A 20,568-nucleotide genomic window follows, 5' to 3' on the forward strand; every position below is an offset into this window, starting at 1 on the left:
CATTGCCTGAATGGTCAGCGTTGAGGCCTTCGGTTCAGAGGGTCCCGGGTTCGATTCCCGGCCGGGACGGGGATTTTAATCGCTTCTGATTAATTCTTCCGGCTCGGGGACTGGGTATTTGTGTTTGTCCCAACACTTCCCTCTTCATATTCACACTACACTACCAACCACCACAGAAACACGCAATAATGATTACATCCCCCAATGTAGAACTGGCGCCAGGAAGGGCATCCGGCCGTAAAACAGGACCAAATCCACATGTACGACGCAGTTTGCACCCGCGACCCCACAGGTGTAGGAAAAGCGGTAGAAAAAGAAGAAAAAGAAGAATTGCCCGGTCCGTTAACGAGGAGCATCGTTAACGTGGAAATATTATTTGATCATCATCGTATCAATCAATCAATCAATCAATCAATCAATCAATCAATCAATCAATCAATCAATCATCATTTATCTGCATTTAGATTCCATATATATAGTTTACCTAGTCTTTTCTAAAAGGGTTTCTAACTTGGAAATTCAGATTCTTAACTCCTATTCCTATAACTGAATATTTGTCCCAATTTACCTTCTAGAATTCCAACTTGATCTTCATATTATGAATTTCCTACAATTAAAAGATCCACTCAAGCTTATTCGTTTTCTAGCGTCATTCCACGATCTCTCTCCACTGACAGATCGTTCGGAACATACCAATTAGTCGAGCAGCTCATCTCCTTCTCCCAAATCCTCCTAGTTCAAACGATCTTCAGGGATGTCAACAGTGGGGTTCGAATCATTATCTCCCGAATGCAAGCTCACAGCTACACGGCACGAACCGCGTAGCCAGCTCATTCGGTCTCCTTTATTGTATACTAGCAGTATAATGAAATGGCGTATGGCTTTTAGTGCCGGGATGTGTTCCAGAACTTCGGCTCGCCAGGTGCAGGTCTTTTTATTTGACACCCGTAGGCGAACTGCACGTCGTGATGAGGATGAAATGATGATTAAGACGATACATATACCCAGTCCCCGTGCCCGGGGAATTAACCAATTATGGTTAAAATTCCCGACCCTGCCGGGAATCGAACCCGGGACCCCTGTGGTCAAAGAACAGCACGCTAACCATTTAGCCATGGAGCCGGAGTATACTAGCAGTTACCCGCGGCTTCGCTCGCGAGGATTTCGTAATTTGTTAAAAGTAATCATTCCTCGGTACTGCACTAAGACATTATCTTAAAATCCCTAAAATATAAAAACTCACCAAAAAACTGAGTTTCATTTACCCCAGAAACTCGTTGTAAACCTCGTTTATAGTATTGCATTTTGGGGCTAAGATTACCCTACGACATAGAACTGTACATGTGAGAATCAGTTTTCTCTCCAGTAGGAAAAAAAAAAAAAAAAAAAAACATGTTTCTTCATTTTTAAGAGAGATTTCATATACTTATTTTCACGTCTGCAAAATCTTCATTTTTTTCTAGTGGCTTTACGTCGCACCAACACAGATAGGTCTTATGGCGACGATGGGATAGGAAAGACCTAGGAGTTGCAAGGAAGCAGCCGTGCCCTTAATTAAGGTACAACCCCAGCATTTGCCTGGTGTGAAAATGGGAAACCACGGAAAACCATCTTCAGGGCTGCCGACAGTGGGATTCGAACCCACTATCTCCCGGATGCAAGCTCACAGCCGCGCGCCCCTAACTGCACGGCCAACTCGCCCTGTTAAATTCTTTACTCAAATATTTTTATTTAAATATACAGTACATAAATATAAGAAAGCATAGCGGGTACAGTAATATTGCCTTGCAGAATGCCTCCTTATCCCCACCCTCACCTCTTAATCATTAGAGGATCAGATAATATTTCACCTACTCTAATTCTCGGAGTCCATTACTTACTTACTTAATCTGTTTACCCTCCAGGGTTGGTTTTCCCTCGGACTCAGCGAGGGATCCCACCTCTACCGCCTCAGGGGCAATGCCCTGGAGCTTCAGACTCTGGGTCGGAGGTACAACTGGGGAGGATGACCAGCACCTCAACCAGGCGGCCTCACCTGCTATGCTGAACAGGGGCCTTGGTGGGATATGGGAAGATTGGAAGGGATAGACAAGGAGGAGGGAAGGAAGGGGCCGTGGCCTTAATTTAGGTACCATCCCGGCATTTGTCTGGAGGAGAAGAGGGAAACCACGGAAAACCACTTCCAGGATGGCTGAGGTGGGAATCGAACCCACCTCTACTCAGTTGACCTCCCGAGGCTGAGTGGACCCCGTTCCAGCCCTCGTACCACTTTTCAAATTTTGTGGCAGAGCCAGGAATCGAACCCGGGCCTCCAGGGGTGGCAGCTAATCACACTAACCACTACACCACAGAGGCGGACTTCTGAATCCAATTTTTTTCTAGAAATGTAGCCATCCATTCAATCACACTTTTGTCCAGGGGCTAGTTCCTCATTTTCATCAGTAGTCTTCCATGATTTACCTTATCAGAAGCATTGTATATGGCAATAGTGAAGCAGTGTATTTGATCCGAATCTAAAATATCAGTTATATCTTGCTGGATTCCTACAATTTGATATTTTCATTTTTAACTTACAAGGGGAAGCGAAAACTATGGGGTAACTGATTTCGTTCGAATTTTTGGAAGGTTGCTCTACATCAAAGATAAACAGATTCGTATCTGAGAGTTTGTCATCGGCTCTTATTCAATGAGAATATAGCCGGGAATATAGCCCTAAAATTTAACATCCTGCGTACCTGCTGTAATTTGGGTGTGGATGTATGCAGCACCGCTGGTCTAGTGGTCAGAGCTCCTGATTTCCAGGCGGGGGGTTCATTTTTACTTTTTCTTCTCTCTATCTGGTTTTTATTTATCCATGCGTACAAAGCTGTGTCATAAACTTGTTTATATTTGTTCCATTTTGCCACTTGTTACTTTTATAACTACTACTGCAGTTACGTTGCGAGATGGCGGAGAGAGAGAGAGTGAAATTGTTTACAACTAGGTCAACTTAGGGTGATAGTAAACGTGTTTATTATGATAAAGTTTCTACTTAACCTACGCATAACTTACCGGTAACAATAACTCCACAAGGGCAAAGAAAAACAGATCCATATATATAAAATAACATGTCCTGACTGACTGACTGACTGACTGACTGACTGATTCATCATCGCCGAGCCAAAACTACTCGACACAAAGAAATGAAATTTTGGGGATACTTTTATATTAGAGTGTAGGTACTTACTAAGGAAGGATTTTTGGATATTCCTTTTGTAAGGGCAGGAAAACAGGGGAGAATTGTTTAAAGGAGCATATCTATATCAGAGAAACTTAAAAGTTTACACATGTAAAAATTGGTATTTAGAATCCCCTTTAAAAATAAAAAGCACGTATTTTTTGTTTTCGGAATATCCCCTTAAGAGGGGTGAAAAAGGGATTGAATACCTTTTATGAGGATTCTTATATCTCAAAAACTGAAGATGTTACAGACATGCAATTTGGTATTTGGAATATCTTTTAAAAATAAAGAAACACGTTTTTTTGTTTTGGGGAAATCCAATTAATGGTGGGGTGGGGGTGGAGGCGAGTGAACAGGAGTGACAAAGGGGGTGAATTTCTATCTACAGTATCTACACTAGCAAAAAAAAAAGTATTAAAAATAAATTAAATTTTTCGAAGGATGGTGTACCGAGTAGAGTAATAAGTAAGTTACAGGTTTGTGACCGATTGGAAAAAAGACCTCGAAAGTGTCGTGAAAATGGACTGAAGATAATGGTATGATGGTAAACAGGTTGTAAATTACACGAAGTGGAAAAGTCCTCTCAATTTTAATTCATGTGTTGATGGGGATGAAAATAACTCATGGGGATCACTGTAAGATCTTCATTGAGGTATTGTCCGGCTCCATGGCTAAATGGTTAGCGTGCTGGCCTTTGGTCACAGGTGTCCCGGGTTCGATTCCCGGCAGGGTCGGGAATTTTAACCACCATTGGTTAATTTCGCTGGCACGGGGGCTGGGTGTTTGTGCCGTCTTCATCATCATTTCATCCTCATCATGACGCGCAGGTCGCCTACGGGAGTCAAATCAAAATATCTGCATCTGGCGAGCCGAACTTGTCCCCGGACGCTCCCGGCACTAAAAATCATACGCCATTTCATTTTTTATCGAGATAATCACATGAACGGGATTGTAAATGAAGTTACTGATATCTTCACATGGCTATGGGGATATTTAGAGGTTGAAGTAAGGACGTAGAAGAGACGGCGTATAAACCCCAAGACTAGGGTGACTTGATTCAAAAACTGAGGAAGTTTGAAAGAAAAGCAGCACAATTTGTTCTGAGTGATTTCCGACATAATAATAATAATAATAATAATAATAATAATAATAATAATAATAATAATAATATAAATAATAACGTTATTGGCTTTACGTCTCACTATTTTACGGTTTTCGGAGACGCCGAGGTGCTGGAATTTATTCCCGCAGGAGGTTTTTCGTACCGACACGAGGCTGACTTGTTTGAGCACATTCAAATACCACCGGAATAACTCAGGATCGAACCTGCCAATTTGGGGTCAGAGGCCAGCACCTCAACCGTCTGAGCCACTTAGCCCGACTCCGATAAAAGAGTAGTGTTTAGAAAATGTTGAAAACTTTGGATTGGGAAGACTAGGGAGTAAGGAGACGAACAGCTCTACTGAGCGGTATGTTCCGAGCTGTCAGCGGAGAGATGGCGTGGAGTTACATTAGTAAAGTCTTTAAAGTAAGAAAGATCATAAAATGAGAAAAGTTGGAATTCTAGAGGACAAATTGAGAGATATATTCGTTTGCAGGAGAGGAATTAGGGATTGGAGCGATTTATCAAGGGAGATGTTCGATAAATTTCCAACTTCTTTGAGATCATTTAATAAAAGTGTAGGCAAACAATTGATAAGGAATATGCCAATCTGCCACCAGGGCCCTATATGCAGATCAGTGGTGATTGATTGATTGATTGATTGATTGATTGATTGATTGATTGATTGATTGATTGATTGATTGATTGATTGATTGATTGATTGATCGATTGATTGATTGATCGATTGATTGATCGATTGATTGATTGATTGTTCAGTGCCATTCCTATCCAGTTCCTTATTTCAGCATCGGCTATTTTAATTTCTGGAGTGTTTGATTATCGGGAAGAAATATCCAAATTTTGCTTCTAGAATTATGGCAACCCCAGATCTTGATCTTTTCCCCTCGATTCTGCAAACTGAGAACTGGCATCTCAGTTGGAGCATGGAGTAGCTAGATGTCATGTATAGGTTTGTAGATGATGGAGGATGGGGAAAGGGGGCAACCCTAACTGATTTGGCTAACCTTTAGGAATGAAGCTCACAGCTCATAGTACAAAGCAATAGTTATGCTTATTGAACACATGGTCACTAATTCTGTCGCCTTGGCCGTGTTTGACATCACAAAGTAGAAGTGACAACTAAATGCATTCTGAAGTCCAGTTAAACGATCGCTACTTGATCCCACTTACTGACTTAAACACGAGATCACATCGTGCTGTTCTATGGCCTGGAGACCTATCTGCTTATTCGATATGCCAATATGCAGTAGTGAGAACTGACACATTTTTATCACCGAAAAAATCCGAGAACTATTGTATTTACTGTACAGTTCGAGGCGCGGTCAATGTGAACATTATCGTATCATTCTTCAAAAGTTTCGGAAGGTCCCTTCAAAACTTACAGGAAAAGTCTAGCATTGCAAAGGCAGTCCTGCCGTGTATTTACTTGGGCAGAGCTACTCCTTCCCATTGTAAGTTTGCCTCGAAACCACCGTAAGTTCTCACCTGCGATTTGGAATCAGACTTATACAATATTCCTGTACACATATGTGGAGTACATTTTATCACCGAAAAGTATCTGAATAAATTCAACATAAAAGTTTACTTCTTACTAATCACAGATTCAGAATTCTATTAGATCAAATAAGCTATGAGCAGTTCATTCATACCCCAAACATTCATGTACTTGAATCTAAGAATGTATATTGTATTCTAATGTCCCTTTTTTTGTCCAAAACCAGACGAGTTGGCCGTGCGGTTAGGGACGCGCAGCTGTGTGCTTACATCCGGGAGACAGTGGGTTCAAGCCCCACTGTTGGTGGCCCTGAAGATGGTTTTCGGTGGTTTCCCATTTTCACACCAGGCAAATGCTGAGGCTGTACTTTAATTAAGGCCACGGCCGCTTCCTTCCCACCGCTAGGCCTTTCCCAACGTCACCATAAGACCTACCTACCGTATCTGTGTCGGTGTGACGTAAAACAAATTGTTTAAAAAAGTCTAAAAATGTGTGTAGTGAACTTGAATTCTCAGTCGTTCTTGATAGGATTTACCACAGCGTTTCAGTGCATAATATACGATCATGTGATTTTCCCCGCAGAAAATACCGTTCAGCTTCCTCAAACTAGAAGGTGCCCAGTAGATGGAGCAATCCAAATGTCACGGTCTAGGAGTAGAGAGCCTGCTTCTTTCTGGAAGGCCACGGGTTCAATTTTCGACCAGGTCAGGTTTTTAAAAACCTGTATCTGAGGGCTGGTTCGAGGTCCACTCAGTCAACTTCCAAGGAACCTATTTGAGTGCGAGGTTGCAAGTGCAATGTCTAGTTAGGAGCATTCGAAAGCGTCAGTATTAACAATGGTGACAACAAAACATTAGCTGCTAATGACTCTCCATGTGTATAGCATAGCGACAGAAAATGAATCCACGGAAGGTGCAGAGAACAACCTTGTATGGGGTGTATTTGGTAAACTTTACATAATTGACATCAAAGACGTTCAGAAAATGTTCAAAATGGGTTCCGAGACATATTTGGACACGGCGAGGTATGCCGGCACTCTACACCAGAGAATCCAGTTTATTTAGGGGCAGATTATCCCACTCTTCGATAGCAGCTTGAGGTAGTTGCTGAATGTTAGCAGGAGGATTACGTCGGTGGGCTACTGAACTCTTCAGTTCACGCCATGCATGTTCAACATAATTCATGTCCGCAGAATACGCCGGTCACAGAACTCGCTGTAATGCTATGAGTCTCAAGGCACTAACTGACCACTCTGGCTCGGTGTAAAGTCCTCGCCCACAATGGCAGCAAATTTTGTGACTACAGATTGGAGGGCGTCTCTGTATACAAGACCAGTCCAATTACCATGGATAGGAATTAGAGACGTACGTCGACCAAACAAGATCCCACTTCAAAATATAACGGAACCTCCCTTGCTGTTGATAACGCCCGAGGATGAAGGGGTCCTTCCATCTCTCACCGGACCTTCTCCAGACTCTGCTTCTGTTGTATGGGTGCAAGCTTATGGTGGCCTCATCAGAAACGAGCATGTTCCTTGATGCCATGGGCAATGAGTTGTTGTCCACCTCACACGAGCTGTCCTGTGGTGTGGTTTAAGAGGACCTTTTGACACAGGCCCCCTTGATATCAGTCCTCCGTCGTGCAGCCGGTATTGCACTGTCTGATCAGATGCATTCACTCCGGTTGCTCTTCAAAGATCCTGGCGGAACGACATGACAGTAACAGTGGCCCTGCGACATACAGAATACCGAATGCCGATCGTCGCTGAGAGCTGTTTTGCGTCCGTTGTCGATCAGTAATCGTTTGTGTCTCGCTATCTTTCCCAAACACTGACACATTCCAGGAAAATTCCTCACAGTTTTCATTATTGCGTTGATGGGGTGCTAGTACTGTACTGAGAGTACCTAGGTGTTAATATAAAGAATTATCTTCATTGGGGAACATATTAACGAGGTTGTTAAGAAAGATCACAGATCTCTTCACATGGTTATGGGAGTATTTAGGGGCTGTAGTAAGAATGTAAAGGAGAAGGCGTAAGTCTCTGGTAAGACCACACTTAGAGTATGGTTCCAGTGTATGGGATCCTCACCAGGATTTCTTGATACGAGAACTTTGAAAAATTCAAAGGAAAGCAGCACGATTAGTTCTGGGTGTTTTCCGACAAAGGAGTAGTGTTACGAAAATGTTACAAACTTTGGGCTGGGAAGACTTAGGAGTAAGGAGACGAGATGCCTGACTATGTGGTATGTTTAGAGCTGTCAGTGGAGAGATGGTGTGGAAAGACATAAGCAAACGAATAAACTTGGGGCAAATATTCATTTATCGGACGAGGAGTACGGGATTGGAATAAAATGTGAAGCGAAATATTCGATAAATTTCCGCGTTCTTTGATTTTTTTTAAATAGCTAGGTAAACCATTGATAGGGAATCTGCCACCTGGGCGACAGCCCTAAATGCATATCGTCGATGACTGACTAATTCCAACATGAACGGTAACATCCATTGTTGCAGCAATTCAAATGAGGTCAGTAGCAGAAATGGATATTCTTGCCCTGTTTACCTCAGTCCTACATGAGTGCTGTCTATACAACACCGTTATGTTGTTAAACTTATCAACACCACCAATACCACCTATCGGATAAACATCGACCCTAATCAGGGTTTAATGTCGCTATGTGGCTCAGACTTTGATCTACAGCGCATCTCTAAAGATATTTGACGTACCGAGACCATTTATTTTAATATTTGTTCGTGGCGTTGACCCAAGATATTTTGCCACTACTTTCACCATTTGAGAGGAACCTGCGTGTAAGTGGCATTGCGGAAGTGTAGAGTGTTGAATGTGAGGCAAGGAACGTTAAGGACGACACAAACACCCAGTCCCCAGGCCAGGAATATGAATCACTTACAATTAAAAACCCTTGACCCGGCCGGGAATCGAACCCAGGGCCGCAGGGTGAGAGGCGGACGCGTTTCCCCCTACACCGCGGGGCCGGACTACCGAGACATACTCTACTGTTTGTGAAATCGTAATATGCAGAACCTTTTATTTTTGCGCTGTGAATCAAATATTGCGAAACTCTCCGTTGATACTATTGTTTGGGCCATTATAGCCCGATATTCGCAAGAAAGAACACGAGAGATATGGTGCGAGAGTAAAAGAGCTGATCTTCAACGCCAAATCGAATCAGCTGATTTGAGAGCAATTTGTTTCTTGGCGCCGGGCTGCAACGCGAATATATTTTAACATGCAACGTAGTCCCCTTCGGTTCAGAGGAGTTCGAGATCGATGCCCGGTCGGGTCAGGGATTTTAATGTTAAATGGTTAATTCCTCTGGTTCGAACCCCACTGTCACCAGCCCTGAAGATGGTTCTCCATGTTTTCCCATTTTCACACTAGGCAAATGCTGGAGCTGTACCTTTAAGGCCACCGCCGCTTCCTTCTCATTCCTAGGCCTTTCCTGTCCCATCGTCGCCATAAGACCTATCTGTGTCGGTGCGACGTAAAGCAAATAGAAAAAATTCCTCTGGCTTGAGGGCTGGGTAATTGTGTTATTTTCATCATCCCTACTACTCATGCTACTCGTGCTACTCATGTAGCACACACAGCACTACCTTCACCACAATAACACTCATTTTTCCGTACACGACAGATGTCGCCCAACTTCATCGGTGGGGTTTAGCTTACAAGGGCTGCACCAGGCTGGCAAATAGCCACACGAAATTATTATTATTATTATTATTATTATTATTAGTCTATTATTATTATTATTATTATTATTATTATTATTATTATTATTATTATTATTATTATTACTATTGTTGTTGTTGTACCGGGGATACACCTTCTCCGTCCCGTTAAACTGCGCGCCTTCGTGAAGGCCACCTGTGCTAGGAATCTCGAACTTATATAACTCAAGATAGTTGGACCTTCAACCATCAGATGTCTCTACCGTCGGCCTATGTGCCCCCTCGGGCGGAATTACGCACAATTATTTTTAAGAGAATTTTCAATTTTCAATATTTGTAACCTTAAGTTTTTGTAGATTGTTTCTTTTCATGTGTTAAAGTTGTCAACGGCTTTGTTCTTCCTTAGTTATTAATCACTGAGCTCGATAGCTGCAGTCGCTTAAGTGCGGCCAGTATCCAGTATTCGGAAGACACTTCCAGACATCTCCACTGGGCGAGTTGGCCGTGCGGATAGGGGCGCGCAGCTGTGAGCTTGCATCCGAGAGACAGTGGGTTCGAACCCCACTGTCGGCAGCCCTGAAAATGGTTGTCCGTGGTTTCCCATTTTCACACCAGGCAAATGCTGGGGCTGTACCTTAATTAAGGCCACGGTCGCTTCCTACCCACTCCTAGCCCTTCCCTGTCCCATCGTTGCCATAAGACCTATCTGAGTCGGTGCGACGTAAAGCAACTAAAAAAAAAAGTTATTAATCAATCAGAAATTTCGTGTATATTTCTCTTGCCTGTGAAAATGAGAGGTGTGTACAGGCATCCAGCCTATCTACAAAGAGTTCTGGAACTTTCCCCTCTGAGATGCTTTAAAAGCTGGGCGCTTTTGGGCCTGTTATCATCTTCATCGCTTCGGTCTAGTGTGCGTGCGGCGTAATTAGGAGGCAGGGGCTCCTGCCGTCGTTCGGAAGGCCCAACTACCCAAGGTAATGGTAGAAATTTCTTAACATCTGATAGCTTCAGGCAGATGACTTGAGGGGAAGGTTTCAAATTTATTTTCTTAATGTAAAGTTCTGAAGTCACTGTTTAAATGTGAATTTTCGGCAAGTCTGAGGACTCTGTTCAAATTCCTGCTGGGAAACATGTCAATTAAGGGAACAAAGAGTGTTCACTCTCTGTCGATTCCCATTCAACTTGGTATGGGATGACTATTATTTTCTAAGACTCTAAATTCTTAACTCTCTTTCGGCCTTTAATATTTCTCTCTTTTTTTTTTTTTTTTTTTTTTTTGCGCCGACACAGATAGGTCTTATGGCGACGATATTTCTCATTTAGTCACCCCTTTCTGGTATAGACTTAGCCTCTGCAACTTCGGTTCATAAGCCCATTTAGGGTTTTAAGTGTTTTTCTAAAAGGAGTGCAAGTGTTTCGCCTCCTAGCCTTTTGTTCATGGCCGTTGTGTTAAATCTTTTACCTTTACATTAAGACCATTTAGTATGGACACTCATTGCCCCTCGTTTAAAGTGTAATCATTGATAAACGAGTGTGTAACAGACTGTTGAGTAGAAGTGACTGTAAACACAGTTTTTGAAAGTTGTAAGCATAATTTGTAAGAAGCTTGTGCATCTTAGAGGCTGGACTACAATAACTTTTCGGAGCCAAGTCTCCTAGAATGTAAATGAGTGGAGCAAACATACCCTTGTGAAAGTGTACCTGTTTAGAGCTATATTGCTCATCCCCTGTAAATTATTGGGTGGATAATTTCTCATTTTGGACTTATAGTTCGCTGTTGTTAACAGAGCTGACGAGTACTTTGGCCATTCTATTTAATTGTTATTTATTCCAAATCACATTTTAAAAATCAAAAGAAAAAATGAAAGAAATAACATTTCAAAATTAAGTGGTTTAACTTGCGCTCTGGTCATTTCCCTGCCCATCCATTCACCCCGGCACCTTCTTACACCTCTGCGTTCCACGAAATCCCCGGAACAATTCTTTATTATTATTATTGTTATTATTATTACGTAAACCTAATTAATCGTCCAATAATCTTTCTTCCGTCTTAATCTGCTTACCCTCCAGGGTTAGTTTTTCCCTCGGACTCAGCGAGGGATCCCACCTCTACCGCCTCAAGGACAGTGTCCTGGAGCTTCAGACTCTGGGTCGGGGGATACATCTGGGAAGAATGACCACTGTCTCGCCCAGGCGGCCTCGCCTGCTATGCTGAACAGGGGCCTTGCGGGGGGATGAGAAGACTGGAAGGGATAGACAAGGAAGAGGGAAGGAAACGGCCGTGGCCTTAAGTTAGGTACCATCCCGGCATTTGCTTGGATGAGAAGTGTGAAACCACGGAAAACCACTTCCAGGATGGCTGAGGCGGGAATCGAACCCATCTCTACTCAGCTGACCTCCCGAGGCTGAGTGGACCCCGTTCCAGCCCTCGTACCACTTTTCAAATTTCGTGGCAGAGCCGGGAATCGAACCCGGGCCTCCGAGGGTGGCAGCTAATCACACTAACCACTACACCACAGAGGCGGACATCGTACAATAATACCATGTTATACTGTATCAAGTTGGCTCACTCTACTGTATTAAGGAAGTACAGCAGCGGACAAATAACCTACAACGTACACCTACGATTTGCATGTAATACTAATAATAATAATAATAATAATAATAATAATAATAATAATAATAATAATAATAATAATAATAATAATAATAATAATAATAATTGTTACCGTGGTTTGGTGGATCAGCAGAGGTGAAAGAAGGTGCTGGGATGAATAGGTCTCAATCTACGAAATTAAAGTTAATTTAAAATTTAACAAGGTTATATTTTCTTTTTAAGATCAAGAAATAACAAATATAACAGGTACATAGTAGCCTAGCACAAATCGAGAATGTACAATTACAGTGGTTACGGGATTTGGGCTCCGAGAGCCAGACACACAATTCTTGAGCTATAAGCCCAACTTGACCCATATACAAGATTCAACAAAGGGGCAGAAGGCCCCAATCATGCCCAGGAGCTCTTGCTCCCAATTACACAGTAAAGCCTCCTCGAGGCACGCAGAGACAAAAAATTTTTGGGAAGAGCAACCCGCTCTCAAAGTTCCAGCCTATCAAAGGCCACACCAAACTCCACCTTCAAGCTGTCCTCCAAGGACATAGACACAGGGGTAAAAATACCCAACCTACTGAGGCCTATTCACCAAAGAAACAGGACAATTACATGGCCCCAAAATACAAACTTGAGTGGAGGTGTAACTTGCACTCCGAATATACTTTATTAAAAACTATTTGGCTCTAGGCCGCTTATGCAAGGGCTAATCCCATACTACAGAGGTGACTTATATAAATTTTTTATATTACATTAGGAAGGGAAGAAACGGTTGAGAAAATAAGTTCACCTCAAAGCAATAGGAGTGGGAGCTCGAGAGGGTTAAGCACTCTCTATCCCAATATGTAGTTTAAAGAGATAGAATTTTTACCAAGTGTCTTTTACATGTTAGAGGAAAGTTACATGGTAAAGGCTTCGAACCTGCCCCGAGAGTTAAACTGCTGAGCTAGCAAGAAAATAAGTTATTAAAAGGCCATTACCTTATTGATGAACTGCTGCCCGACGAAAGAGGCGCTTCCCGCCCCCTGCTACATAATTTACACAATGATAGATGTTACTGAAGTGGCGCAGAGACCCGAAAATCAGCAGTTTATATACCCTCGCGGAACATTCGAGACCTTTCATGAATGATAACACCCGCCCACAAGCTTTTTATTGGACGGCCAAAAGATTACAAGTCAAAACTGAAGAAGACATCTAGGATTGGTGGAAAATTAATTACAAAATTCGGGATTGGCTAATTTCAAAACTGGCGGAACGAACGGATTAACATTGCCAACTCAAACAATGACAGAAAGAAATTTAACAAAGAGCAAACTTATGACTACAAATTTACTTCAAAGAAAAGTTCCTTCACTTTGCACTAGGGAGCACAATTGTAGTTCTTAAGTGGTGCCATCTAGAAGAGAATGTTCACACTTCTTGCTACATAGAAAACAAATATAAATCGAAAAAAACACAGTTCAGAATACTTCAAAATTTACAAGTAGGGACATCTTCTGAGAAACTTGAGAATTAACATGTTTGTTAGAGTTCAGGTTTCCTCCAGTAGAGGAGTTTCAACTGGCGCAAGGTTTGAATTAGCGGAGCGGAGGTGTACCACCCGGTACAATAATAATAATAAAAATAATAATAATAATAATAATAATAATAATAATAATAATAATAATAATAATAATAATAATAATAATAATAATTTGGTTTTATGACAAACGTATTATTTTTACATTTTCTGAGGACGCCAGTTTGTGCTTTCAATCCCCCACCCCCTTTATGATTCCATCCCCTTCTTCTTCGAGTGATCGCTCTTTGACGTTTTTCTTCTTATTCCAATAATCATCATGATCCTGATAAATAAGGGCTAATGTCCATGCGGTTTTTCAGCTTGTAAAAAACGAGCGCGATAATGACCACCGCCAGTTTGGTTTGTTACCATTACGACTGATAGATGGAGTTCGTAATAAAGATCTACATTTGTAAATGTCTCCATTATTAGAGATTGTAAGGTAAAACGTTTGATATAAATGATTGGAAGTTGGACTTTCTATATTTATTACAATGCACGCTCTTTAGATAAAACTAATATTTCTGGAGATTTTTTACAACTTGTTTTACGTCGCACCGACACAGATAGGTCTTATGGCGACGATGGGATAGGAAAGGCCTAGGATTGGGAAGGAATCGGCCGTGGCCTTAATTAAGGTACACCATTTGCCTGGGGGTGTGAAAATGGGAAACCACGGAAAACCACTTCCAGGGCTGCCGAAAGTGGGGTTCGAACCCACTGTCTCTCGGATGCAAGCTCACAGCTGCGCGCCCCTATCCGCACGGCCAACTCGCCCAGTGGAGATGTCTGGAAGTGGTCAAAAATATAAATCTAATTTCCAATGATACTGTATATTTCTTATACATTTTTTCAAAGTTGAAAAAAAAATTAGAAAAAAGATTTCCACTTCTGGAGGTGCACATGGCCCTGAGATTCACTCATCCTGCATTTTTAAAAAATGAGTACCAGGTTAATTCCCGGGCGCAAAGGCAGTCGGGGGTAGAGCTAACCACTCTAACCCACCCAGTGCCGACGTTACGGATAGTGGAAGCCTTTTTTCCACCCCTTCAAGGAACTTCATGGCCTGTATGGAGATGAATTTGAACATATTTTACCATACGAGCGGTAATAATTGAAACATCCATAAATATAGATGTCTATTATGAATTCCGCTATCAGCCATGATGACAACGAAGTAACTGGCGACTATATTCCAGTTCATTCCCTGCAATTTAGCCTCTCGAATCTTCAAAATGTCGGTGCGAAATGCATTTTCAGCTCCTCTGTGATGCTAGGGTTATTTCTATACATTCTATCTCTCAAACTACCCCTTAAATAGAAGCCACAAGGCATCATGTCGGGAGGGCGAGCTGGCCATAAACCTGCATTATTACTCTGTCCCCGAAAACATCACCCACTGCATTAACTGAATTAAGAGCGGTATGTGCTGTAGTCTCGTCTTGCTGGAAATATCCGAACGAACAAACTTTATTGTTCAGTCAGTTGAGGAAAAATATTCATTCAGTATTCATTGTATCGGTCAGAATTAATGGTGTCGTTAAAAAGAAACGAATTGGCCCTGCAATACTTTTAGCACTATTAGCGCACCAAATTCTTATTTTAAGATCATGAAGTGGAGTTTCATTAAATCTTCTTGGATTCTTACGTGACCAGTGCCAGTTTGCGAATTTACACCTCCATGCAAACAAAACCGCGCCTCAACAGAATACAGTGCTAATTCAGGATTTAATTCACCACTGTTGACAGACTGAGGAAACCAATTTCCTAGAGTGCAAGTGCCAGCGTTCAGATATTTCCAGCAAGTCGGGGCTATAGCACATACCGCTTGTAATTCGATGAGTGCAGTGGGTGATATTAATCTTGTGGTTTCTCTTGGATTTAAACTGTGCAATTCCCTGACTTTGTAAGGTTTAAATTTCAGGTTTCTGACTACCTGCCGTGCAAAAGAATGTAAAACCTCACTTTGCTGAGCCAATTTCCTTACAAGTTTTTCGGGAGAATCGTTAAATTCTTTCACAAATTTCCTGAATTATTTAGTCATTTAAGACAGTCAACTGTTTAATTTTATCTTTATAACATTGAACCCACAGTTTTCTTAATTGCCTAACGCGCTGGTACTCGCATTGTAGGAAGTTGTTCGTGGAATTCTCTTCTCATTCTCCCAGTAGATTCATGCTTAAATAATCTACAGCACACAAAATTACGCTGTTCAACGCTTTATTCAGAAGCCATAAACGCACTAAACCGATTAATTGGTGCTGTATAAGAAGCAATCACGCCGTACGCTGTATGGAAGCCTATCGCAGACTGACACCATGACATTACTGGGTGAACTATATGGGCCAGGCGGCTATATCATCATCAGCTCGCCAGACACGGCACAGAAAATAACCGGCAACTCGACTGAGGCTCGCACTGTATTTTCACAACTTTTATTACGGGCAGTTTTCCGATACGACCAATATTAACGGTGAAATCTAACAGTTCCTGCTTTGCCCCCTTCATATTGCTACGCCACTGTATACTAATCAAATAATAATAATAATAATTTCGTGTGGCTATTTCTAGCCGAGTGCAGCCCTTGTAAGGCAGACCCTCCGATGAGGGTGGGCGGCATCTGCCATGTGTAGGTAACTGCGTGTTATTGTGGTGGAGGGTAGTGTTATGTGTGGTGTGTGAGTTGCAGGGATGTTGGGGACAGCACAAACACCCAGCCCTCGGGCCATAGGAATTAACCAATGAAGGTTAAAATCCCCGACCCGGCCGGGAATCGAACCCGGGACCCTCTGAACCGAAGGCCAGTACGCTGACCATTCAGCCAACGAGTCGGACAATCAAATAATATATAGCTTAGTGCACATCGCGGGTATCCCTAAAAAAATTTAACAAGTTTCGAGAAATTCTGTTCTGCCATTTTTCCTCTGATGCAACAAACAAACAAACAAACAAACAAACATTGAACTCACCTACTTTCGACTTTCGTATAATAATATGATAAAAATGAAAATTGAGGTAACATTTTGAAGATTACAGAAAAAATTATAATTTTATTTGCATAGACAACCTGTACGGTCATGAAGACCCTTGGAAGTGTGGAAAGTAAAGGCTTCCTCTATCCGTAACCTCGGCAGTTGATGGGGTAGAATGGTTAGCTCTACGTTCAGCCGCCTTTACCCCCAGGAATTGATCCGGTACTTACTGATGTAAGCTGAGTGAAATTTTATTGATATACTATAGATTCCTGCAATTCTCACGTGTGTATATTAACTTGCGTATATTAATCCTGTTAGGTTACTTAATCGAAAACTGCAAAAGCATTAATAAAGTGTAATGTGTGAGAGGACCTACGAGCAGATGAATGGAGGAATAGAAATCGGCGAAAATTTCAGCAGGCCTGCAGGATGTGAAGGGAGGTGGAAATAAAAGACTCTCTTGATCTCAGATGCCCTAATATAGCGGAGAATTTTGTGAACAGTAAAGAGGTACTGGTTATAGAAATCATAGAAATCATGATTTGTAACGTCCGTTGGATTGTTCAGTGCCATTTGACTGTTATTTAGACAGAGAAGTGGTCCCTTTCTTCGTATAAATGTATGATAACTTCTCCTGCGACATTTCGATTTGCGAATGCATCCTTATTTTACACCTTATATATTGTAATTTTATAATAGTCCTACACTTAAACTGTTTCTCACACCCTACTGTAGACCTACTGAAATGTTCACCTATTTCTATTCTTCCGGTCCTCTGCTTGACAGTTCCTCTCACACTTACAATTCATTAATGTATGTGTAGTAATTAATTAAGGAACATAACAGGGTTTTCACCCAAGTTAAGTGTTAACATACGCAAGTAAGAATTTCATGAATCTATAGAAACAACACTATAATTTCGTCTGTACCTACACTTCATATTATTACTTCAACCTTCATATTTATCTTAGATTGGGTAAAGGAAATATAAAGTAGATAGAGTTTAATGTAGTTTTTTGTTACATTACGGAAACACGGCGGAATAAAATTTCTCGAAACGATATTTCAGTTTAGGGATATCCGCGGTATGCAGTAGATTATATATTATGTTATTAATAAACTGTGCCGTAGTGTGACGTACCCACTTGGCCCACAGATGTTAGACACAATTATAACGTGGCGGGTCACTTTAATATTAAAATAAATAAAAGATATCTCCTTGTTTCTCCATAAACAATATCCCATGGGCGCCAGTCTTCAAGCTTATGGCTTGAAGACAAAAGTAGATAATTAATAATAATAATACGTAATGAGACTCAAAAACTCCCAGGGTTGAGGTGAACGGAACACAAATCATTAAGTACACTAACTTGGAATTTAAGGATCATTAATAATCATTTCATAAAATACAAATTAAGACAGCTATTTATTAAGATGAAAAACGTGACGTAACGGCGTTTTAACGAAATCTGAACTTACGGAAGCAAAAGAAAAATTGAATGAGATTAATTTTAAAAAATGAACTGTTGCGCGAAGACTTGCAGTAACTTATGCCTTTAGCTCACCCATTGTAGACTGTTGTCTTGAAGCTGAAGATGGGTGGATCTCTCGTGCCGGCTGCTTCATCTGTTGTTGGATTCCTGTCCTACTTCCTGTCTTTAACACATCCTACTGTACTCCTTACATAAAGTCGTAATGAGTCCTAATTTAAAATGCAAAACCACCATGGGTTATGTTCATGGAGAGAATACACTCGTATTCTTCGGTATTACGGAACAGTAGCGTAGCTAAATTCATAATAAAAGCTCTCCTCCCCTAACTAGTCAATAGTTAATAGTTAATATATACATATTAATTTAAACATGACCTATCAGTGATTAAATATACACATCTTATCAATTAATTACATAGTTCAATAATTAAAAACCTGCAGTGATGTCCCAAACATCACAGTAGCAATAATGAGCGGACAAAACAGAAAATGTCAAATTTCTCTGTTAATCTTAACTGTGTCGAAAAACTGTACGCAATGAAAGTTGTGCCAAAAATAATTCCCGAAATTATGCTTTGTACTTTTTTGCCTTATAAGGAATAATAACATAGACATACGCGATTGTTACAGTTTTGACCAATTTCCAAGCACCTCCAAAAATATTACTTCAATCTGTTAAGTCTGCATAACGAACATTTTAAAACAAACTCCATGGCACAGCAGCCTCGAAGGGCCTTGGCCTATCAAGCGACCACTGCGCAGCCCGAAGGCCTGCAGATTGCGAGGTGTCCTCTGTAAACCGGAGCCGCCATCTCACCGTCAGATATCTCCTCAATTGTAATAACATGGGCTGAGTGAACCTCGAACCAGCCCTCAGTTCCAGGTAAAAGGTCCCTGATCTGGCTGGGAATCGAACCCGGGACCTCCGGTTGAGAGGCAAGCACGCTACCCCTACACCGCGGCGCCGGCAACAAAATTTGTAGAACATATAATTTTCAATCTTTTATAATTGATTTATGTTTGTCCTGTGAGCTGTCGTAATGGAGATATTCGCGCATTTTGTGCTATTAATGACATGCATCGCTTATGAGGAAATATTGTTCTTCAGTCGTCTTCATAATCAATCATTTTACTCATAATTCATTTGGGAGATAGTGCGTTTAAACACCACTGTCAGTTGCCCTGAAGATGGTGCACCGCTCCCGCGTCCAGGTGGGGATACATTAGTTTCCTGACTAGCTCTGAAGTGTAAATGGTCTGGCCTCTGTAACAATTCGGGTTGTGAGTTCCGCTTGAGAAAGTGTGCCGACGGGGTATTGTTCAAATCAACCTAGGCTGAAGGACGTCTCCTACACGCTATCAGTTGAATTTCTAAGTACCTCTGTGTTGCCGAAGTAATCGCAAATGAATATTGCCAATGTAGTACCATGACTGGTTCTTACAAGTCGCTATCGCATTCGCAAGTAGAATAAAAAGCTTAAAATATTCTTACATCTAGCACTTATGCTAAGTAGACATAGAAAAAAAATGTTATTTTTTTGTTTCACATTTATTAAATAATTACTCTGAATAATAAATGAATTAATTCGCTATGATCACATTAGGATGTTCCACACTGTCCTGTTGACATTATACAACCATATGGGTTCTTCCCCTCGTCATTGAAATGAAAGTAAAAAAAAAAAAAAAAAGTATTCCTCTTAAGAACTTGCCGATAATGACAAAATCCTGGCCATGAATGTCCATATTAGTGCTTTGGCCTCGTTGGTAATTCAATTAACATCAAGTAAAATTAAAATAATTGGTTGAAATGAGTAGAAATGTTAATAAAGAAAAAATATAAATTCGCTAGAATTAAAGGTATTAGATGCATCTAATCGATTATGAATAAAAGTAGAATTACATTTACTATCATACAGTGTCACATCATATCAGATTGAAAAACGCAAAGTTTGTTCAGATAAATATTTGATTAAGTTTTGGAATCTCTTTCTCTGTAACTATAATGCTTCCTTAAAATAATTCAAAGTCCAATGCTTTAATTACAAGCTCAAATGTGACTAATAAAATGAACGTCACCTTGTCCTAAATTTAGTATCTGTGTCAGTATACACAGTGAAAATGTGGGAAACGATTTAACTCACTCAGAAAAACAACAGTTATTCAATAAGATTAAAAGGTGTTCTCATTATCAATTACAGTTTCATTTTACTTTGTCATTCAGATCTTCACGTTTCATCTTACTTGGTCTCAAAATAAGCAACATTAAGTCCGCTGTATGTCGTAATGGTTTATATCATAACATTTGTATGGCTAATACGGTTAATATGAAAAATTAGCATCTCAATATTAGGTTAAAGATTCAATTTAAGTGTGCTTCTTGCTGAATATTACGTTA

Source organism: Anabrus simplex, chromosome 3 (assembly GCF_040414725.1).
Source record: "Anabrus simplex isolate iqAnaSimp1 chromosome 3, ASM4041472v1, whole genome shotgun sequence".
Classification (NCBI taxonomy): domain Eukaryota; kingdom Metazoa; phylum Arthropoda; class Insecta; order Orthoptera; family Tettigoniidae; genus Anabrus; species Anabrus simplex.